The sequence below is a fragment of the Kogia breviceps genome, chromosome 3, assembly GCF_026419965.1.
Source record: "Kogia breviceps isolate mKogBre1 chromosome 3, mKogBre1 haplotype 1, whole genome shotgun sequence".
In the NCBI taxonomy this organism is placed as follows: Eukaryota; Metazoa; Chordata; class Mammalia; order Artiodactyla; family Physeteridae; genus Kogia; species Kogia breviceps.
Genome location: NC_081312.1, coordinates 164,443,109 through 164,465,157, shown reverse-complemented (window position 1 = coordinate 164,465,157; position 22,049 = coordinate 164,443,109). Strand labels below are relative to the sequence as shown.

Genomic DNA, 22,049 nt, shown 5'->3' with positions numbered 1-22,049 from the left:
AGGTCCAAGGGTTCACTTGCTGTTGTCTCACACGTGGTAGTTTTACTGCCCTAAAAGTTCTCTGTGGTCCCCTTCCACCTTCACCTCACCTGGCAACCACTGATCTTTTTACCGTCTCCATAGTTTTGCCTCTTCCAGAACATCATATGTTTGGAATCATACAGTGGGTATGTAGCCTTTTCAGATTGGCTTCGTTCACTTGATAATATGTATTTAAGGTTCCTCCATGTTCTTTCACGGCTTTATAACTCATTTCTTTATAGCTCAGTATAATAGCCCATTGTCTGTTGCATCACAGTTGATTTCTCCATTCATGTGTTGAAGGACACCTTGGGTGCTTCCAAGCTTTGGCCACTATAAACAAAGTTGCTATACGCAAGCCTGGGCAGCTTTTTGTGTGGACACAGTTTGCAGGTCATTTGGCCAAATACCAAGGAGTGTGATTGCTGGATCTTATGATAAGAATATGTTGTTTTACAAGAAGCTGCAGCGTCCAAAAGTGAGTGTACCATTTTGCCTTTCCATTCTGATAAGTTTTCTAAACATTTATATGTCTGTTACAGTTAGCGATCCAAAAAACACTAAGGAAATGTACAATTTTAGAAGAGAAGGAGAATTTTTAAATGCTCTAGTAGTTAGGACAAGACCCTTTCTCTTACAAACTAACTATATTCTTGTTTAAAAGCACACTTTTCCCTCCAACTCCCTCACTTGTCTGTTGGCCCCCAAGCCTATAACTGCTCATATGCCCTGAAGATCAGCTTGGTAACAGCCCCCTATATCTCTCCCAACACAAATCTCAGTTTGCCAGCAAGAACGACCTTACTTTGTAAGAACGTTTATCTCAAAACGTGAATTTTTAAGAGATGCTGAAAGCTCCCCACTTCCTCGCCATTCTTCCTAGAAAATAAGTATCCATTAAAGATTCACTTCTGTGTGTTAAGACAGTGCCCAGAAGCCAGCATTTAAGACGCAAAGGCCCTTGGAGGGGAATGCATTTAGCCACGCACACTTTAGCATGGGTACTTGTATCAGGATATGCTGTCCACTTCCCTTCCGCAGCCCTGAGAGAAGGAAGGAGGGAGACTAGTGGCCTTTAAAAGAAAAGAATCCGAGATTTGAATGGTTGCAAGGAGGCCTCTAGGAAGAAACAGCTGGGATCAGCAGGAAGGCTCTAGACACTTGGCAGGAATCTACCCTGGGCAGGAGACGGGAGAGTCAAGGTTCAAAGGCAAAATAGCAAAGCGTTTATTTAACTCACAGTTATTCCCCACAGGTGCCCCTCATCTTTACAGTTAACCTCTGGAGTTTCTGATCATCTCCCGTCGTACAAATCCAGATCAGTGGGAGAACCCAGAGCTTTGTCCTCACCGGGAGGTGGGTTGGGTTGGTGGGTCACCAACGGGCTGGCCGGCTGCCACTGTGCTATCCCCCGGGCCTAGGCCAGCTGTTCCTACCAAGAGTCATAAATCAAGAGCTTTAACCTGTTGCTCTGAAGGTAGAGTCCACAGTTATTTTTCTTGTAGTGCTTTAGCGCCCAGTTGAGCTCGCGGCTCATCAGGCTCACAGGAGCCAGGGCACGGCTTGCTCCTGAATGTGTTGGCTGAAAAGCGTCCGTAGGACACACTGCTCCGATGTGGCTGCAGCTGAGATTTGGGGTTTTAATATTTTGCTGCCTAGTCGAAGCCTACGGTATTTAAAAGGCATTCCATCTCACTTAACCATTGGCGGAGCACATTAGGGGGTCCTGGGATGCCGAGATGCTTGCCTTCAAGCCTCTTCCTATCCAAGAGGAGTGCTTAAACAAATGCAGAATTAATTTGTTCATGTGAGACGGTTGGTGATAAATAGTAAGAAGGGGGCCGCTTTCCACGGAGGGAGCGATGGACGTGGTGGAGAGGGGGTGGGAGGTGTAGGGGGCGTAGGAAGGCAAGGGATTTTCCAGTGAACTCAATGCAATCCCAGGGTCCTTGTAAGGAGAAGGCCGGGGACACAGGGTGAAAGGAGACGTGACAACAAAAGCAGAGATTGAAGCGGGTGATGTATTTGGAAGATGGGGGAAGGGGCCACAAGCCAAGGAATGCAGGCAGCCTCCAGAAGCTGGAAAAGGTTAGGACAAAACTCTCCTGTGGAACCACCCCCCCCGGAAGGGATGCAGCTCTGCTGACATTTTTAGTTTGGCCCAGAAGACCCATTTCTGACTTCTGACCTCCCAAACCGTGAGACAATAAATTGGTGTGGTTTTAAGCCACTAAATTTGTGATAACTTGTTACAGCAGTACAGGAAACGAAAACACCCAGGGATGGACAATTTCATTTTGCAGTTTTATTTGGGCTGTTTGGCAACAGAGAAGGAGAGTTAAACACCCAGACTCTGGAGTCAGATGGCTAGAAACCAAACCCTAGTGAGCAGCTCTGTGAATTGGGTACATTCGTTAACTTCTCTGGGTCTCAATTTACATTTTTTGGTAAAATGGATCCCGGTCGTAAGGATTTACATGAGTTAATACAGGTACTATTCTTGGAACAGTGTCTGGTACACAGCAAATGCTCGACACATTTTAGTTCATTCATATAATATTTTGCAGCACATTTCAGCAAATGTCGTAGCTAGGATCGTGTTGAGAGCTCTCTAATGCTGCTTTAGGATGGCTGCTACTGCAACCATAGTAGCTGCTTCAACATCCAGAAAATGGGCTTTTTCAGTACTCACCCCCAACAGACGCTGCACGGCTGTGATGACTTTGCGGCTCGGGAAAGCCCCCGCTTGCTCCTCTGCAGCTGCACATACTTCCTCGGGAAGGATTCTCTTTCTTCTTCCTCTTTCAGCGTCTCTGAAGAGAAGATCAGAACATTCATGCCATCTGGTCTTGGTAGTTCTGTGGTTCTTGAAACCCAGTTTCATTTCTGTTTGTGAAGGTAGAAAATCCTCCAGGCTATATTTAAAACAGTTTCAAGACCAGCCTGACTATACTGTTTCCAGCTCACCCTGGGAAATTGTCCTTCCAGGTAATGAACTTCTTCCCCTTCCTAAACTGAAGCATGTACAGGATTTTTTTTCTAGGAGCCCAAACTTGGAAGAGACTGATCTGGGCTTTGTGAGTGGTAATGAACAACGTGTGTGTGTGTGTGTGTGTGTGTGTGTGTGTGTCCTCACACACACGTGTGCTCATGCCCCATCTAAGCAGGCATGCAAGCGTTCAGCTGCACCGTTAGCTGCATTTCAAAGCTGGCACGAACTGTAACAGGAGTAACGATTCACTGACTGTGGAACAGAACTTCAGAGCTGTACAAAGCAGGAGCTTTTAAGGTCAGTCATACTGTTTCTGGGGGGAAGGAACTACTGCGTCCTCCCAGGTCAGGAAGATGTTTGCCTATGTATCCTTTTAAGAGTTTTATGGTTTTAGCCCTTACACTTAGGTCCTTGATCATTTTTGAGTTAATTTTTATGTATGGTGGGAGGCAGAGGCTCAAATTCATCCCTTCGTATGTGGAGGTCCCATTGTCCCAGCACCTTTTGTTGAAAAGGCGACTCTTTCCCCATTGAATTGTCTTGGCACACTTACTGAAAATCAATTGCCTGATAATGCAAGGGTTTATTTTTGGACTCACTGACCTGTATATTCATCCTTATGGCAGCATCACACCATCTTGATCACTGTTTTTTGTAGCAAGTTGTGAACTTGTGACGCGTGAGTCCTCCCACTTTGATCTTTTCTCAAGATTGTTTTGGTTATTTGGGGCCCCTTGTATTAGGATCAGTTTGTCAATTTCTGCAGAAGCAAGGTGGCTTATATTTTGATAGAGATGGAGTTGAATCTGAAGGTCAGTTTGGGGAAAATGGCCATCTGGACAATCTTGCAGTTCACGGACGCATCCTTGGATCCTTTGACAGCCTTGAATTCTGAACTAATGTCTCTAATATGTACCTGCCTGCTTAGCAAGGGTCAGGCAGGTGACTCTGACATGTCTAGTCAGAGTACTGAGCAGTGAATTAGTTGGATTTGGGGACATTCCCTATCTATGCACTTTTCTGGGCTGCTTACATCTCTAGGATGGAGCATGGCACCAAAAGGCCAGATAACTTCACCAGTTCAGTGACCACAGGCTTTTTCCCCAGCCTCAGTCAGATTCTCGATGTTGGTATGATAAAGTGCAGTGTCATCTTTGGGGTAATGGGAGTCCCGCATGAGAATGTAGTCATATGCTGTTCTTTGGGGGATGTCATCGACTCCACGGGAGCCTAGGTAATGCTTGGGTGGCCTCCTGTATCCCATCTATTCATCTACCAAAGAGTTTCTTCCAGTCTAGAGCTGGAGAGAGGTGTTCTCAGAGGAAGAGCTTAATGGTCCAGTGAAGATAGTTGCAGTAACTACATCAACCCTTGAGCATCAAGGAATTAGGAGGACATGACAACTTCCGGTGTCATTTTAGGAAAGCAGGAGCTGGTAGAACCACACTTTCGAGCTGTAGGAGTCGAACCATCAGTGGGGCTGCGAAATCAATGCAGCAGTTCACAACCAGAATTCGTGAGAAGGGCAATAACGAATAGAACACGTTCATCGGCAAAGGTAAGAGTATGTTTTGTTTCTTGAAACTGTGAATACCAATGTAAATAATTTTTGAGGTTTCGGCGCTTTTCTAGCTGCTGCACGTTTGTTACTTCAGCTGCCCTTGTCCCTTTCTCTACAGTGATGAGCAGAAGAGGTTGAAAACAATAAGGTCTGGGCATTTAGCTCTGAGCTCATTAGAAAGAGCAAAGCACAAGAAGATTGAGCTGGAGAGACAATGACTCCATTAGCGGTGGGTATTCTGGAAGGGGAAAGGCAGCCTGCTAGTTCACCCGGTCCTTTGGAAATAAAGAAAAGAACTCATTCACAAGAAACTGGACTGGGACTGAAAAATGACCACAGCATTTTACCAGCAAGAAGCCCGAATGTTCTTCCTCATTTGGCCACAAGGAAAACAGACCCAGAAAGAAAGGATTTAACTATTTAGGTTTAAATACCTAAACTCACTCTTAACTATGGCCAGTCATGAACCGTGAAAGTTGAAATTGACGATATATGCACTTCTCATGCTAGACAGGCACTTTTTTAGCACTTTTTGCCATGTGGAATAAGATAAGGACAATTCATATGTATGAAATTCCTTTGCAGGGGATCAAGGGTAAGAACTCGACCCCCAGGGAATAATGTGCTCCAAATCCATACTATCTGCTACTTCCTTAGGTATTAGGTCAAGAGCTTCAGGCAAGGAAAGTCCTTTCAAATAAAATTAGGAAGGCATACAGGGCACCTGGGTGTATATCCAGGAGTTTCAAGTGTTTTTTATTCACTAACTGAGACTTAACACCTTGCTGAACAAGGCTGCAGCAGGTCAAGTGTAAGTGAGGACAAGATATGATGTTTGACTCCCATCGAAAAGAAGGCAGATTCTGATAAAGGCTCAGAATGTGGTCTGAGGAAGCAGGGGTATCATGTGTGTACATGATGTTCTGGGCCCAGCAAATCCCCTCCTCCCACTCTCCTCCTGAGACCTCAGGGGAAATAGAAGCGCATGTCTATATATATGGTAAAGAGTAAAGGATGGTGCACCTTCCCAAGAGACCCCACTGAGTGCAACCTTAAAATGTGCAGTTGTTGAACCCTAAAGATCAACTTGCAATCTTCCTGTAAAAGTCCTTCAAGCCCAAGAATAAAAATGCCATCTGGTACAACTCAGCACTCTGGAAATACAGATTCCCCCGGCCCAGGGGGTGAGATCCAAGGAGAAGTGTGCCTGCCACCTTGGTGCCTAGATTCCGTCCCTGGCACTCCTAGCCACACCTCTTCTCTGCTCTATTTCTTTCTTTCTTTCTTTCTTTTTTTTTTTTAAATTCCCCACACCGTACCTTTCATCCCCTTGACTCATTTATTTTGTAACTGGAAGTCTGTACCTTTTCATCTCCCTCACCTGTTTCTTTCCTCCCCCAGCCCCCCTCCCTTCGGGCAACCACCTGTTTCTTCTCTGTATCTTTAACTCTGATTCAGTTTGGTGATGTGTGTTCATTTGGTTTTTTGGGTTGTTGTTTCTTTTTAGATTCCACATATAAGTGAAATCATACAGCATTTGTCTTTCTCTGTCTGACTTATTTCATTGAGCATAATACCCTCTGGGTCCATCCATGTTGTCCCAAATGGCATGATTTTGTTCTTTTTGATGGCTGAGTAATATTCCATTGTATATATACACCACATAGTCTTTATCCATTCTTCTGTTGATGGCCCTAGACTCCATCCCTGGCACTCATATCCACACCTCTGTTCTACTTTCAGGAAAAAAAACCCAGAACAAAACATATTTTAAAACCATGAAGCCCACATTATTTGTGGTTTTGTTTTCAGTATTCTGGGGTTCCAGACACTAGTCTGCTCCTCTTTTTTCCAAATTGCCCTTTCTACTCAATTGTCCTTTACACTCTTCCATTTTTGTCATCAACCCTCTCTATTCTTGATTTCTACATGTTCGACTCTTCTTCTCGGGCTGCCCCTAACTTCTGAATCCTATGAAAAGGCTTGTGATGGGGGAGGGGGAAAAAGAGGTGTAAAACGTGGAAATGAGACGTTGAGGAATCTTCCCAAAGAAATGGGACAAATCCGCCCCACTCCCCCAACCTGAGTCCCACAGTGAAGTTTCCACTTTGGTGGTTTTTGCTTCTTTTCACTACCTCTTTGATACATTTCCCAGATTTCTTTTTTCAAGTCAAGGTTGTGTCTTCCAAAGATTGAAGTGAAAAACCCTCCACCCAACAGATAACCCACTGCATAACCTTTTCTACTTTGGATCAGAATGTGCTTGGAATAAGGCTTTTATTTTTTCCCCCAGAGTCGCTTTACCAAGGTTTTTTGTCTGATTATTTGGCAAGAAGCCCTGGTTGTATAAAGTTAAACAAAGTTTTAAAAATGTAATTTCCTTATATAAACAAGTGCTACACCCTGATAGATAACTTCAGATTTGTTTGTTGTTTTATGTAGATCCTTTATTCCCAATCCCTCCCGGTAAGTCTTTCCTTATATTAATTCTAATTTTTTTTTTTTTTTTTTTTTTCGGTATGCGGGCCTCTCACTGTTGTGGCCTCTCCCATTGCGGAGCACAGGCTCCGGACGCGCAGGCTCAGCGGCCATGGCTCACGGGCTTAGTTGCTCCGTGGCATGTGGGATCTTCCCGGACCAGGGCACGAACCCGTGTCTCCTGCATCGGCAGGCGGACTCTCAACCGCTGCGCCATCAGGGAAGCCCCTAATTTTAATTTTTAAAGTAAGCGCTGCAAATGATCATATGTTGAATGAGAGCAAAACCATTCTGATGAATTCGTTATTAAAAGGAAGGACATACGGAATATGTTAGAATTTCGTATAAATTCACCTCTGAAAATGATCATCTTATTCATTCAACTCATTTTACAGGTGAGAAAACTGAGGCCCAGGGGTGTCGTAAAATTTGCCCAAAGTTGCACCTGAGTTGGGGGATGTCCTGCCTCCCCTCTGGCCTTCTTCATGTATAGTTCTCTCCACCTGGAAACTAAAGGCCAGCACTCAGCCTTACCTTCACCCCCGCCCCTTTTGTCCTTCTCAGCCCGGTGGTCGCTTTCCACCGAATAATTTCTGTGAAAATCCCCCAAACCCATAATCTAGCAGAGCAGCCCCTGCTTACCTCTCTCCCACTTATGGCAACGTGGTGCTTTTCGGTTGTTTATTTGTCAGTCTCGGACTCTGAACTGTGAACACCTTTCCTTAGTTCTTTGACACAGAGCTTCCTTATAGTCCCTGGCGCCTAATAGATGCTGAATAAGTATTTGCTGGGGGATTTATCCAGGTCTCCGGCTCTCCCAGACCATCCTCTTACTTTTATATCAGGATCTGCAAAACTTAGAGTGTACTTTTTTTTTTTTTGGCCATGCTGCACGGCATGTGGGATCCTAGTTCCCTGACCAGGGATCGAACCTGCACCCCCTGCAGTGGAAGCGTGGAGCCTTAACCACTGGACAACCAGGGAAATCCCTAGAGTATACTTTTCACATTGGTTTTCCATTCTCTTCGGGGAGTTTTAGGCAAAGAGGTTGATCACCGCTTTTAAAGTCCTTTGTAATGACAAAAGCTCCACTGTGGTCCTACTGACTCTTAGCTTAGAGGTCTATCCAGGATGCTGGGACGCCCAGCAGAGTTTGAGGGCAGTTCCGTGTTGCTCTGTGTTCACATACTACATGTTACATGCTACTAGCCACGGTCACATCCACCTAAAACTCTCTCACTGAGATGTTCAGATAGAACTTTTCTCCGTTAGTCTTTGTGGAGGAGCACACCGTAACCAATTTTAAAATGTAATTCCATTTTTTGTTATACTGGAAATCATTCATTATCTTTCTGGCATTTCATCCATGTCAGCAATTTACTCCAAATTGTGATGTAAGGATTTTTTGATGAAATGCGGTGTTAAAGACTGAACTTTCCCCTATCTTTCCTAACCTTTAAACGTCTATGTCAAATATATATCTGTGTTTAGGTGCCTCCAAAAGTTGTAGAACTTGGCAATTCTTCAGCAATGACCTAATCTGGCCACTTGACTGTATAAATGAGGAAACTTGCTCATCGCTGAGTACAGCAAAGCTCAGTGTTGAGTGGAATCTCAGCCCACCGAGCTCTCTCTGTTCAACCTCTTAAACGCTCTTCCCTGCACCTATGCAAGCCAGTCACGGAGAGACATCCAACGATGGCTTATTCTCTTTGGTTCCATTGAAAGGGTGTCCATGACGTTAAGGTCCTGTGACAGCTGGGTGTCATGGGGATGATATTACTAACAGGGCCACTGATGCACTGTCCTTCTATTATTTTTTTTGTGTGTGTGTGTTTGATACGCGGGCCTCTCACTGCTGTGGCCTCTCCCGTTGCGGAGCACCGGCTCTGGACGCGCAGGCTCAGTGGCCATGGGTCACGGGCCCAGCCGCTCCGCGGCATGTGGGATCTTCCCGGACCGGGGCACGAACCCGTGTCCCCCGCATCGGCAGGCGGATTCTCAACCACTGCGCCACCAGGGAAGCCCTGCACTGTCCTTCTAGATGACTCTCCTCTGTCATTCTCTGAGGATCACCACCATTCTACGTCAAGAAGCTCTTTTTCTCAGGGAAGGAAAAGGCGGATACCACCTAAAATGAGACCGCACCTTGTAGCACAGGCGGGCTTGCATGGGGGTTGAGCCAGCCTGTGGGTCTGTGTCTCCCTTAGCCTGGAGGGGTGTTGAGGGTTTGAAAGTCACTGCTGGTGTGGAATACAGCACCTGGGGACCCAGTCTGCCACTACAACAAAAGTACCATTCAGAGGAAGGTTTTCAGTGTTACTCAGCCAGGTGACATCTGAAGTCACCAATAGCTGGAATGGTGACAATCGCATGAAACTGGACCTGGAGATGGCCTCCAAGTCTATTCAACACTTCTCAAAACTCCACAAGCTGAAAGGTAAAAGGACTGTTACTATAAATCATGAAGATCCTATCTGGCTCAAGGGAAAAAACTAAAAGCCTGCCCAGGGCTCTGTTTTCAGGGCCTCTGATGATTTCAGGATATTAAATGTCAGTGACACTTTGGGCCATAAGCTCTTCGACAATGGGTCTGTGGCCCCTGTCGAACGGGCAGGCATGCAGCCACATTATTGAAGATCGCAAATTGGCAACAGGCATAAAATCTAGGTTATGGATTGTAAAATGCCCTCAAGCATTTTCTCAACAAATGCAGCGTCGTGTGGATGATTTGCGAGGATGCAATATTGTAGTAAAGGGAAAGTTCTCGCAACAGGAATGAGGGGTATCTCGCTCGCGGGAAACCTCACTCCTCTGCTGGTGCATTAGGTTGTTATAGAAAAGCAGGTGTTGATACAAGAAGAGTCTGACGTAGGAATAAAGGAATAAAGTAGAGCAAATGCAGTAAGCAATCATCCCAGAAACCAACTGCTCAAGACACTGATTACTAAACACAGATTTTTGCTCCATCACTGACTCTACAGTAGGCCTAATCCAGTCACTAAGGTGGTGTCAGATACTTTGTTTATTCATTTCTTTATTTAGCAGGTATTTTATTGAAAGTGTATTGTACCAGGCATCATTATAGACTCCAGAGATAACAACATGGAAAAAAGAAAATCTCTGATCTCATGGAGTGTGCTAAGTAAAGTTGAATTCTTCCTGATCTTTGGGCATTTTTACTTTAGTATATCAGGTGGGCCTGGGAGAGGCTAAATTTCAATGCTGGCACAGTTTGAATCTATAGACTGATGGAGTTAATCCACTTCCTAAAATATACCTGGAGTACCGTGGAAGGCTACACATCTGGTTTTCAGTACATGAGAAGATCAAGTTACAATGCTATTAATACAATGGGCTCCCATTTTGTTCAAATGTATCTGCAGAGAAGAAAGTACCAAAAGGCTGTAGTAGCCCAAATTTTATTTTAATTAATTAATTAATTTAATTATTTATTTTTGGCTGCGTTGGGTCTTCTCTGCTGTGCACGGGCTTTCTCTAGTTGTGGAGAGCAGGGGCTACTCTTTGTTGCGGTGCGCGGGCTTCTCATGGCGGTGGCTTCTCTCGTTGAGGGGTACGGACTCTAGGCGCACGGGCTTCAGTAGTTGTGGCTCGTGGGCTCAGTAGTTGTGGCTCACGGGCTCTAGAGCTCAGGCTCAGTAGTTGTGGTGCACGGGCTTAGTTGCTCTGCAGCATGTGAGATCTTCCTGGACCAGGGCTCGAACCTGTGTCCCCTGCATTGGCAGGTGGATTCTCAACCACTGTGCCACCAGGGAGGCCCTTTTTTTAAAAAAATTAATTTTTATTGGAGTACGGTTGATTTACAATGTTGTATTAGTTTCTGCTATACAGAAAAGTGAATCAGTTATACATATACATATATCCACTCTTTTTTAGATTCTTTTCCCATATAGGTCATTATGGAGTATTGAGTAGAGTTCCCTGTGCTATACAGTAGGTCCGTATTAGTTATCTATTTTATATATAGTAGTGTGTATATGTCAACCCCCATCTCCCAACTTATCCCCCACCCCTGGTTCCCCCTTGGTAACCATATTTTGTTTTCTACATCTGTGCATCTATTTCTGTTTTGTAGATAAGTTCATTTGTACCCTTTTTAAAAAAAGATTCTACATATAAACAATATCATACGATATTTATCCTTCTCTGTCTGTACACCCCAACTTTAAAAGCAACCATGGGATAATGGAGGCATTTCATTTACCTCTTGAGGCTTGTCTGTGTTTTCCAAATTTTCTATACTGGGCGTGGGAAAGGAAGATACAAAGGAAGGAAAACTAAAAAGGATGAGATAGTGAGAAGGTTACACTGTGGGTACCTGGGGCTCAGCCCTCCTGAGACGTCTGAGAGTCTATGTAGAACGTACGTTACAGTTTTCTCCCCAGGAAGCAAGAATGCTGAGATTTATATCCATCAACTTCCATCCCTTATTGGCTAAGGGTTGCTCTCAAGGCATTAACTCTCTAGCACTTCTTACCTGTTCTTTATGTAGGACAAGCAACTCCTTGTGCCCAAAGAAAGCCCTTGGGTAGAGAGAGACTGGCTCCTTGAGTTAAGGATGCTCCAGACTGAGGCTGCAGGGGACCTCTTGGGTGGACTCAGGGGGTGAGGATGGGACAGTGACAGGGTCTGAGACATCTCTGGGGCAGACGGCTTGAAAATCCCAGTGCTTTAACACCATGCGAGTTCCCTTTTTGTTCATGTACATCCTTTACAGGATCAGTAGCTCTCCTGGACAGCTCTCTTGGGTAGCATCCATGGTGCAGTTCCCCCATCTCAGTGGCCCTTGCTCCTGGCAAGCAGACAGGGAAGAGCAAGGTCATGGAAGGTGACAAGGATGTCTGGTCTCCCCCCCCCACCGGCAGGGGAGGAGGTCGCTTCTGCGTGTCATTCATTTTCCCAAACTCAGCCATGTGGTCCGCACTGAACCGTACAGGATTTTGGAAACCCCATCTTCCTGCAGAGCTGGTGAGCATCTTGCAAGGCTCAAAAGTGAGTCGTTTCCTTGCTGAACCCATGAGAATTCTCTAAATACCTGGTGCTTATTGGATGCTCAACGCTTTTTAGAAAATGACCCGGACTTCTTTATACGGGCTATTTCAGTTACAAATAATTCTATGTCATAGTACTGAGAGGCACAGAAGAGAAACCGAGGTCTAGTGTGGCCAGTGCCTTAGACTGGAAGACAGAACAGGAGCTCATTTTGCACCTGCTTTGGACAAGGTATGTGACTTAGGACATATTAGCCTCTTGATCTGAAAAAGAATAATGTCCTGGGACTTCCCTGCTGGCTCTGTGGTTAAGAATCCGCCTGCCAATGCAGGGGACACAGGTTCGAGCCCTGGTAAGGGAAGATCCCACATGCTGCGGAGAAACTAAGCCTGTATGCCACAGTTACTGAGCCTGCGTTCTAGAGCCCGCAAGCCACAACTACTGAGCCCGTGTGCCACAACTACTGAAGCCCGTGTGCCTAGAGCCGTTGCTCCGCGACAAGAGAAGCCACCACAGTGAGAAGCCCACACACCACAACGAAGAGTAGCCCCCGCTCACTGCAACTAGAGAAAGCTCCTGCGCAACAACGAAGATCCAATGCAGCCAAATAAATAAATAAATTTTTAAAAAGAATAAAGTCCTTTATACTTATAATATTCTATGATTGTTTAAGCTAAATAGCTGGATATATATATATATATATATATATATATATATAAAGAATCTATATTTTTACATTGATTATATATGTGTATATATATACATATATATATACACATACACACATTAAACAACTATTCATATTTATGATGGTTAATTTTATGTGTGTCATCTGACTGGGCCACGGGGCACCCAGATTACACATGATTTCTGGGGGTGTCTAGGAGGGTGTTTCGGATTGAGATTAACATTTGAATCAGTGGACTCAGTAAAGGGTAAAGAAGGTCACCCTCCCCTATGCAGGAGGAGCCTCATCCAATCCGCCGAGGGCCTGAATAGAGCAAAAGGTGGAGGGAGAAAATTGGCCCCTTTTGCTTCCTGCCTACCTGCTGAGCTGGGACATTGGACTTCTCCTGCCCTTGCACTGGGGCTTACATCCTTGACTCCCTACATCTCAGGCCTTTGGACTCAGACTGGAACTACAGCACTGACTCTCCAGGGCTCCAGCTTGCTGAACGCAGGTGGTGGGACTTCTCAGCCTCCATCATGGCATGGGTCAATTCTTCATAATACGTCTCTTCATATATATTGGTTCTGTTTCATATATTATTGGTTCTGTTTCCCTGGAGAGCCCTGACTAGTAAATATAGAACAGGGCCAGGTGGGGTTAGAACCAGGACTAGAACACCCACTCTGGAATGTTCTGGCCAGGTCTTTTTTTTTTTTTTTTGCGGTACGAGGGCCTCTCACTGTTGTGGCCTCTCCCGTTGCGGAGCACGGGCTCCGGACGCTCAGGCTCAGCGGCCATGGCTCACGGGCCCAGCCGCTCCACGGCATGTGGGATCTTCCCGGACCGGGGCACGAACCCGTGTCCCCTGCATCGGCAGGCGGACTCTCAACCACTGCGCCACCAGGGAAGCCCACTGGAATGTTCTGTACTTGTTGAATGACCCTGGATATACATACACCTGTGTGTGTTGAACTTGACCCTTTCGGTCGTGCCATCTTATTATTATCTTGCTCTCCCCTCACAGAGGAAGCGTGTCATCCCGTGCGGCAGCCAGGCAAGCGTGTGTCGTCAGAGGTGAGGGAATGCTGGCTGCAGCAGGGGTTCCATCCCTATCCTATGGGCTGTAACAGTAGAAACAACACAGGGCCTATTGAGAAACATGAGGAGAGCACAGCCCTGAAGTCAGTCTGGCCTCACCCGCAAAGCTGTATGCCTTTCTCCGTGTTAACGTTTCTAGGGTGAGAGGGGCTTTGGCTAGTTATTACGCACCAGAGACCAGTAAACCACATGCCTATTAAAAGGCTACATTTTTCTAGCTAACAAAACAGTGCACAGTGCCAAGCAACAGGGAAGTCTTTTTTCAGCAATGTTAACACAGACAAGGCAGTCGGCGAAGGACCGTAATTCCAGGAAACTCAGCTAAAAGAATTTGACATTATAATAGGAAGAGTTAGTTATGCATTTAGAGCCCAGTTTATTTCAGAAAAAAATACTGAGTGATTTTCCTATCAGATATGGGAAACCATATTAAACATCTTCAGTAACTTTTTCATTCTTCATTAATTTGTTTCATTCTTCATTAAATTCTCCAGAGATTGATTGAGTGACATTTCAGCAGACATCCAAATGGGTCCTTGACATTACCACCATGGGACTTGGGGGTCAAGGGGCACCAACAAAATCTAACATGAAGCTCAGTCTACGACTTTTGTCGTAACAAAGTCCTTTGTCTCTGACCCTGGAGTCTCCTGTCTTCTACCAGCATCTGTGAAACACTATCAGGAAAGCTCGATAGCCTGTAAGTAGAATAAAATCTCACATTCTACATAATTCTTGACAAAGCCACACAACCAGTAAAAGGTGAAACTTTAATTTGAACCTCAATAGTTGGTCTCTGAAGTCCACAGTCTTAAACAAACACTGCTCATACTGCATCAAAAATAGGGAACTAATTTTTCCAGTAGAGTGAAGGCGGGATTTTAAAGCGAATGCTTCATTTGGATTGAATACTGGAGAACAAATGGGCATGTAACAGAAGACAAGGGAGAAAGGATCTTCCAGGCAGAAGGAGTGCAGTGCAAAGGCTGGAGGCACACAGTAGGTTCCAGACACAGTGAGAAGGGTGCTGTCAACTGCAGTGCTGCAGAATTGCCTGGGCAACGGGGCAAGAGAGGAGGCTGGGAAGAAAGGCAGAGGCCAGAACTTGAGTGGTCATGTGTGCCCGCTTATCTTTTCTAGTGGAATGTGTGTTTGTGTCTCTGCCGTCAAAATCATATGTTGAAATTCTAAACCCCGCTGTGATGGTGTCAGGAGGTGGGGCCTTTGGGAGGTGATGAGGTCATGAGGATGGAGCCTTCGTGATGGAATTAGTGCCCTTATAAAAGGACAGAGAGAGCGCCTTCGCCCCTTCCTCCAGGTGAGGACACAGTGAGAAGATGCCATCTCTGAACCAGGAAGAGGGTTCTCCCCAGACTCAGTCTGCTGGAGCCTTGATCTTGATCTTCCAGCCTCAAGAACTTGGAGAAGTAAAAGTCTATAATGATTAGCTCCTCAATCTATGGTATTCTCTTATAGCAGCCTCTATGGACTAAGACATTTGTAGAAATTATTTTAAGGATTTTAAACAGGGAGATGACATGCCCGGATTTGCAAGCTCCCTCTCGAACAGTGAGCAAGATGAACTGGGAGAGTCAGAGAGATCAAGTCGGAAGCAGGTGGGATCATCTATGTGAGATGTGGTGAAGGCCTGAGCTTTGCAGCATATACCGTTTAGGTGTCAGTATTTTAATGTAATGCCTCTAATGATAGTAGCAATTAACTTGGAATTACTCCATTCAGAATAGTTGTGTTTTTAGTTCCTGAGCCTTGATCTTTGCACTTTATAAAAGAAGCAGGGAAAGTCAACTGAATATCATGATTTTGTGTCTGCCAATTCCAGATGCAGGAGACGACTGGGGAGAAGCTGAGTCCGCAGGCCCTGCGACTGAGGAAAGCATATATGATACTGAGGGACAGGCTCTCTCTCCTTACCTCACTATGGCCAAGAAACATGGAGAAAAGCTAGCAGGGAATTCCTATCCAAAGCAGAGATCCTCAAACCTTTCTGAGCAGGGCCCACTTAGGCAGAATAACAGCCCATAGCACACATAACTCACTTTTTCCTCTTTCTTCATAGGAGAAACTCTGGTGACAACAAAGGTCACTGGAGAAGCAAGTTCGGGGGAATCAGTGTGAGCATGATGGACTTCTCTCTGTTTTGGCAGTAGGATGTGGATAATTTATTCTTGGTTCACAAATCACGACTTTAATTTTATTTTTTTTAGTAAAGTATAGTTGATTTACAATGTTGTATTAGTTTCTGGCGTACAGCAAAGTGATTCAGTTTTTACTATAAATATATATTCTTTTTCACATGGTTTATTACAGAATATTGGATATAGTTCCCTGTGCTGTACATTAGGACCTTGTTGTTTATCTATTTTATATATAGTAGTTTGTATCTGCTAATCCCAAACTCCTAATTTATCCCTCCCCCACCCCCTTTCCCCTTTGGTAACCATAAGTTTGTTCTCTATGTCTGTGATTCTGTTTCTGTTTCGCAAATAAGTTCGTTTGTGTCATATTTTAGATCCCACATATAAGTGATATCATACGATATTTGTCTCTCTCTGTCTGACTTCACTTAGTATGATCATCTCTAGGTTCACCCATGTTGCTACAAATGGCATTATTTCATTCTGTTTTATGGCCGAGTAGCCAAATAACGTCTTTAAGTTTAGTTACAGGAAAACTCTAGTCCAAAACATTGTTTATCAAGATATGCATCACTACACATTGTAGGCTTAGCAAAACAATCCACAACAAATTAAATTAATAATAAGGACACAAAAGAAGCAGTAATCTGTGGTTAAAAAGCAATAATACCAGCAATTGAAAAATAGAACTTGTGCAGAATCCCCTAAGTGAGTAACATCCATTCATTCTTCCTCTTTCCTAAGAGAGCTTGGAATTTCTTTGAGGAATATACTCTCCCCTACACAGCCGAGCATTTTAGGAGAGGCTGGTCCATTCCTAGCTCCCGATGGTAGATTCTAGTTTGTCACCATAAGCCCAATTAGCCTTGCTGGTGATTAATTTAGGTCCGGGCAGGTGACAAAGGCTCTTCAGGATGCTGCTGTGTCAGAATGTATTGCCCAGGAAAGCTTTATCTATTTTGCAACCTTGAGAGGTGCCGGCCTGATACAGAGGAAGAAGAGCCAAGACAGATCCAAAGAAGTGAGAGCTACCACAACTTTGGACATCTTGTTATATGGAATAATAAATGTCCTTATCGTTTAAGCCACTTGAGTCAGATTACTATATTTGTTGTAAAACCTTCCTGATACATTGACACACCTAAAGTGATCATGTACTGACAACAAAACTCCCTTCCGAAAGCTTTGCATTACCAAGTCCCCAAAGAGCAGTCAGGCTTTTTAGAAGAATTCTGAACTAGAATCTTTGATTAGCTCTAGAAATTGCTGATAGGAGTTTGTGAATACTGAGTGTTATTAATCCTGCTGACTCCTTCATTAAGTTACCACTAAGGAGACCTTCCAAGTGTATGTAAAATGAAGGTTTAAGAGACAAAGAAAGAATGTCCATTTTTGGACTAGCTCTTGGCAGAGGATGGAATGCAAACATTAAAAAAAAAACCAAAACACTGCCCTAAAAATAACTGGTGACATCCCACCCCAGTGGAGGGACTGGTGGGTAATTTTTCCTACAATAAGTATTCCCAATAGTAGCTAAACTGCTATTTGTTGCATACAAGCTGTAGATAAAACACACTGTTAAGTTATAACTACCAGGGGGCAGTTTATTATAATTACGGTAATTTAGAAAAGACTCCCATAAACTCATTTTGGCTTAGAATGCACAAAACAGTGAAAAATTCTTTCCTTTTCCTCTTCTGATAGTTACATGCAGACTTTCCACCAGATACTTGTTTACAATCTTCATTAAAAATTTGGACTGGCTCATCAAAGCCAACAATCTGTTCCCTTTGAATTTTTTTTTTTTTTTTCGTAAACCAATGGGTAGTGTTTCGCTCTCTTTGCATTCTCTCTAAAGAGAGTTTGTGAAAATTTACATAATTTTAATTGAAAGATAAGGAAGCAGTTGCCTAGAAAGAATCTGGGACCCTGGGAAGCGGCCCTGTGCTCTTTTCCTCTGCCAGGCTGGGTTCTTCCCTCTGCTTTCACATAAAATGTTTGTGAAATGTACCAAAAACTTAGATGAGAAACCATATTGTCTCAAGGAATTATGTTAATTTTCCTCTTTCGGTTTGCAAGGAATAGAGACTTTCTCTTACTTCAGATGATGACTTGTTAAAAAGGATAGAAAAAGAAGAATCAGGAAATTACATCAATGACTGGATAGCCACTATGCAAAGGAAAAAAGAACAATGGCTTTTTGTCAGTTAGGACACAGTAACAGCATCAGTGACAAGAACTCGGGGGACCAGACAGCTTTTTGTGTCCTCAGACCTGGACATCTGTCACCCTCTACTTATTATGGTCACACTGGTGACATCGTTTCTTCTAAATCTGGCTTGCTCTACTGCCATCTACTGCCTCTGAAAGATAGTTTCACTCTATATAGAATTCCAGGTTTTGACAGTGGTTTTGTTTTTCTGTTTGTCTGTTTTTAGCACTTTAATATTATCATTTCATTGTCTTCTGACTTGCGTTGTTTCTAATGAGAAGTCAGTTATCATTCTTATTGTTGACACTTCTTTTTTTGGGGGGGCGGGGGTGGTACGCCGGCCTCTCACCGTTGTGGCCTCTCCCATTGCGGAGCACAGGCTCCGGACGCGCAGGCTCAGCGGTCATGGCTCGTGGGCCTAGCCGCTCCACTGGCATGTGAGATCTTCCCGGACTGGGGCACGAACCCGTGTCCCCTGCATCGGCAGGTGGACTCTCAACCACTGTGCCACCACAGAAGCCCAACACTTGATTTTTTAAAAAAATCTCTTTTCAATCTCTGACTTACTGGATAATTTCTATCAACCTGTGTTCAAGTTCACTAACGTTTTCTTTTGAAGATTCAAACTGCTGTTAATGTCATCTAGTGAATGTTTAATTTTAGGCATCCATTTTAGAGTCCTAGAATTTCCATTTTGTTTTTTAGAAATCCCTTTGCTCTCATGAAATACCCCTATCTCTTACCCATTATATTCACCTTTTTCTATAAATTCTTAAAAATGATTATAATAATGGTTTTTAAATTCTTGACACTAATTCCAGTAACTGGGGTTAACTGCAGGTCTGCATATATTGACTATGTTTTCTCTTGGTTACTGGTCAGTGTTTCCTGCTTGTTTGCATGCTTCATAATTTTTTTTAACTGTATCTAAGATGTGTGTATTCAAAGACAATGAAAACCGAAGTATAACAATATTTTGATTTTATTTCTCAGAGAATGCAAGCCCTTTTCTTCTGTCGACAGGGTGAAGGGCTAATTATTTAGATTCCTTCCAGAGTCTAATTGACTGGGTCTGGGCTGAAGTTTTAATTAGATTGAGATGACCTATGCTTAGACCAACCCTCAGCTCCCACACAACCGCTATCTTTTTGAAGTTTTCCATATTTGAGCTAATGGGCTTCCCTTTTAAATATTTTTCATTTACTTTGGATTCAATTCAGCAGAGTCCTGGAATCCAAGCACTGTGAGAATGCCAGGGTCTTTGTGAGTTGCTCTGAATGTTAGCTCTTTCTTCACTGATGGTTTCTTGTCAAAGTTTGAGGGTAAGGGTCAGAATGTGAGAGTCAGTTGGGCCAATTTGTTTTTGCACTTGGGACTCTTCCATATTCTGGTTCACCTCTCTGGCCTCCACGATCATCTGAATCTCAGTGAATTTCTTCTCCTCCCTGCAAAGTCTCTCTAGGACGGCCCTGCCATACTTATTCCAGAAGCTCTTCCTTATGAGCAGAGGCTGTCCTGACTTTCCCTTTGCCAAGAAACAGCTCGTTTCTCTGAAATCCAGTTCATTAAGCTTTCCTCTACCCCCGATCTTTGTTAGCCCCTTGGGAGAGTATGATTTTTATATGTCTGGGTTTCTCTTGGTGTTACCATGTGAACAAAGGTCTTTCATGTCCTTCTACATTCTAACCTGAAGTGGAAGTCAGGGTCAAACATTTGAATTTTTTAAAGTAAAACCATAAAATCACTAAAAGAAAATGGAGGCTAATTTATTTTAAAATTTGGAGTGAAGAAAGTCCTTTCAAAGTAGGATCCAAACCTCAGGATCTCACAAGTCAGAAGGAAAATGATTTACTCTCTCTCTCATATATATGAGATACATATATATCTATATATACATTTATTTCTATATATCTCTTCAACTTCAGTGTAGTAAAATATACCAAAGACTGAGATGACAAACTCAGAAAGAAACACTTGCAACACATAAGACAAAGAAGACTTCAAATAATATTAAGAGATTTTTAAATAAATATATATTTTTTTAAATGGAAAAGGTAGGTAGCTAACATAAAAATCATCATAAATAGAGTATCCTCACAAAAATATTCTCACACTCACTGAAAATTAAGAACTGCAAATTGTACTGAGACACTATTTTTGCTCATCACCTTGACAGAGCTAGGTACTACAAGGGTCTGGGAAACCAGCACTCATACACACTGTGGATGGGGTATAAATTAGCACAGCAGCCTTAGATGTGTTTGCTTTGTGTCATGTTCAAGTGGTTTTTGGTGATATCTAACAAAATTAGAAAATTAATACATCTTTTGATCCAGCAATTTCAATTCTAAGAATTTATTCTACAAATACACTGAAAATGCACATAAGGATATATGCAAAAGTGGAACCATTGCTGTATTGTTTTCAAGAGGGAAAACTGAAAATAACCTTAATATTCACAATAGAGTCTTGGCTCAAAATTTACAGCTTATCATCTCAGTGGAATATTTTGTAGCTAGAAGGAAATTAGTAGAGCTGTATGTGCTGATGCAGAAAGATCGCCAAGGTATATTGCCAAGGGTAAAAATCAAGTTATAGAATAATATGATTTATAGGTTCCCATTTGTATATATAAAGAAGAAGATCTATGGATGTGTGTCTACAGGACAACATGCAGAAGGTACACAAGGAATTGTTAAGGAGTGGGACTAAGATTCTGAAGGGTTTATTTTTCATTTTAAACCATATTATTATTTGAATTCTTAAAAATCAAGGACCATAGTTATTTTTATAAAATAAAGGAAGGAAGTTATCACTATGCTATGAAATAGGGCATTTAACAATGCTTATTACTGACTTACATGGATATTGTGTCAAAGACCACATCATATTCTCGAACATTCTCAGAGTCCATTGCAGAGTCTCGCACACAGGAGAAGCAAGGTGCAAATGAATGAACACATGAAACGATGATTTTTTTAATGAATTTTAAATTTATTTATTTTTGGCTGTGTTGTGTCTTCTTTGCTGCGTGCAGGCTTTCTCTAGTTGCAGTGAGCAGGGGCTACTCTTCATTATGGTATGCAGGCTTCTTATTGCGGTGGCTTCTCTTGCTGCGGAGCATGGGCTCTAGGCTCATGGACTTCAGTAGTTGTGGCACACGGGCTTAGCTGCTCCGTGGCATGTGGGATCTTCCCGGACCAGGGATTGAACCCATGTCCCCTGTATCACAGGCGGATTCTTAACCACTGTGCCACCAGGGAAGTCTCGAAACAATGATTTTTTTGGACAGTATGTGGGAGATACGCAAGTTTGCAGAATCTATTGATAATGTTAAAATGCTGATAGATTTAACAAATCTCCTTCTTCAGTTGGCCAGGTAATGACTAACTTTGCTGACCTGAATTCAGAGCTCCTCGTCTGTCATAAAGGTTTTGAAAAAAAAATAAACAAACTTTTCCTTTTGGGGGGTGCTGAGCTGTCATTCCAGGAGAAACAAGGATCTCTTGTCTTGCATGAACTGTAACAGCATTTTAGAAATCAAGGGCCACTGGTCTCAGAATCAAGATTCTGGGTTCTGTTGTCTTTGCTTTGCTACTAACTGGCGTGTAACCCAAAGTGAGTGATTCTTTCTCTCTGGGCTTCATTTGTGAAATGTTGGCTGATGGCTAAGGTTGCTTATCCCTTTACAATTTTTTTTTTTTTAAAGGACAACCCAAAATAAATGTAAGGAGCACATTCTTCATTTATACTTTAAAAAGTTTTTATTTTTGTACAACAATCCAAATGCTAATTTACTTCCCCAGGGAGGCCCAGCCCAGTTTGTAGACTTTGCTCCTATAAATCTG

At 43.2% G+C, this 22,049-nt stretch overlaps 1 long non-coding RNA gene across 1 annotated transcript in view; it reads left to right on the top strand.

The window, feature by feature from the left end:
- The first annotated feature begins 3,255 nt into the window (after nucleotides 1-3,255).
- Nucleotides 3,256-22,049, top strand: part of LOC136793861 (uncharacterized) — a 44,571-nt gene continuing 25,777 nt past the window's right edge. Inside the window, exons 1-2 of the long non-coding RNA XR_010839884.1 lie at nucleotides 3,256-3,310; nucleotides 4,435-4,571. This is a non-coding gene — a long non-coding RNA (uncharacterized lncRNA). The remainder of the gene's footprint in view (nucleotides 3,311-4,434; nucleotides 4,572-22,049) is intronic.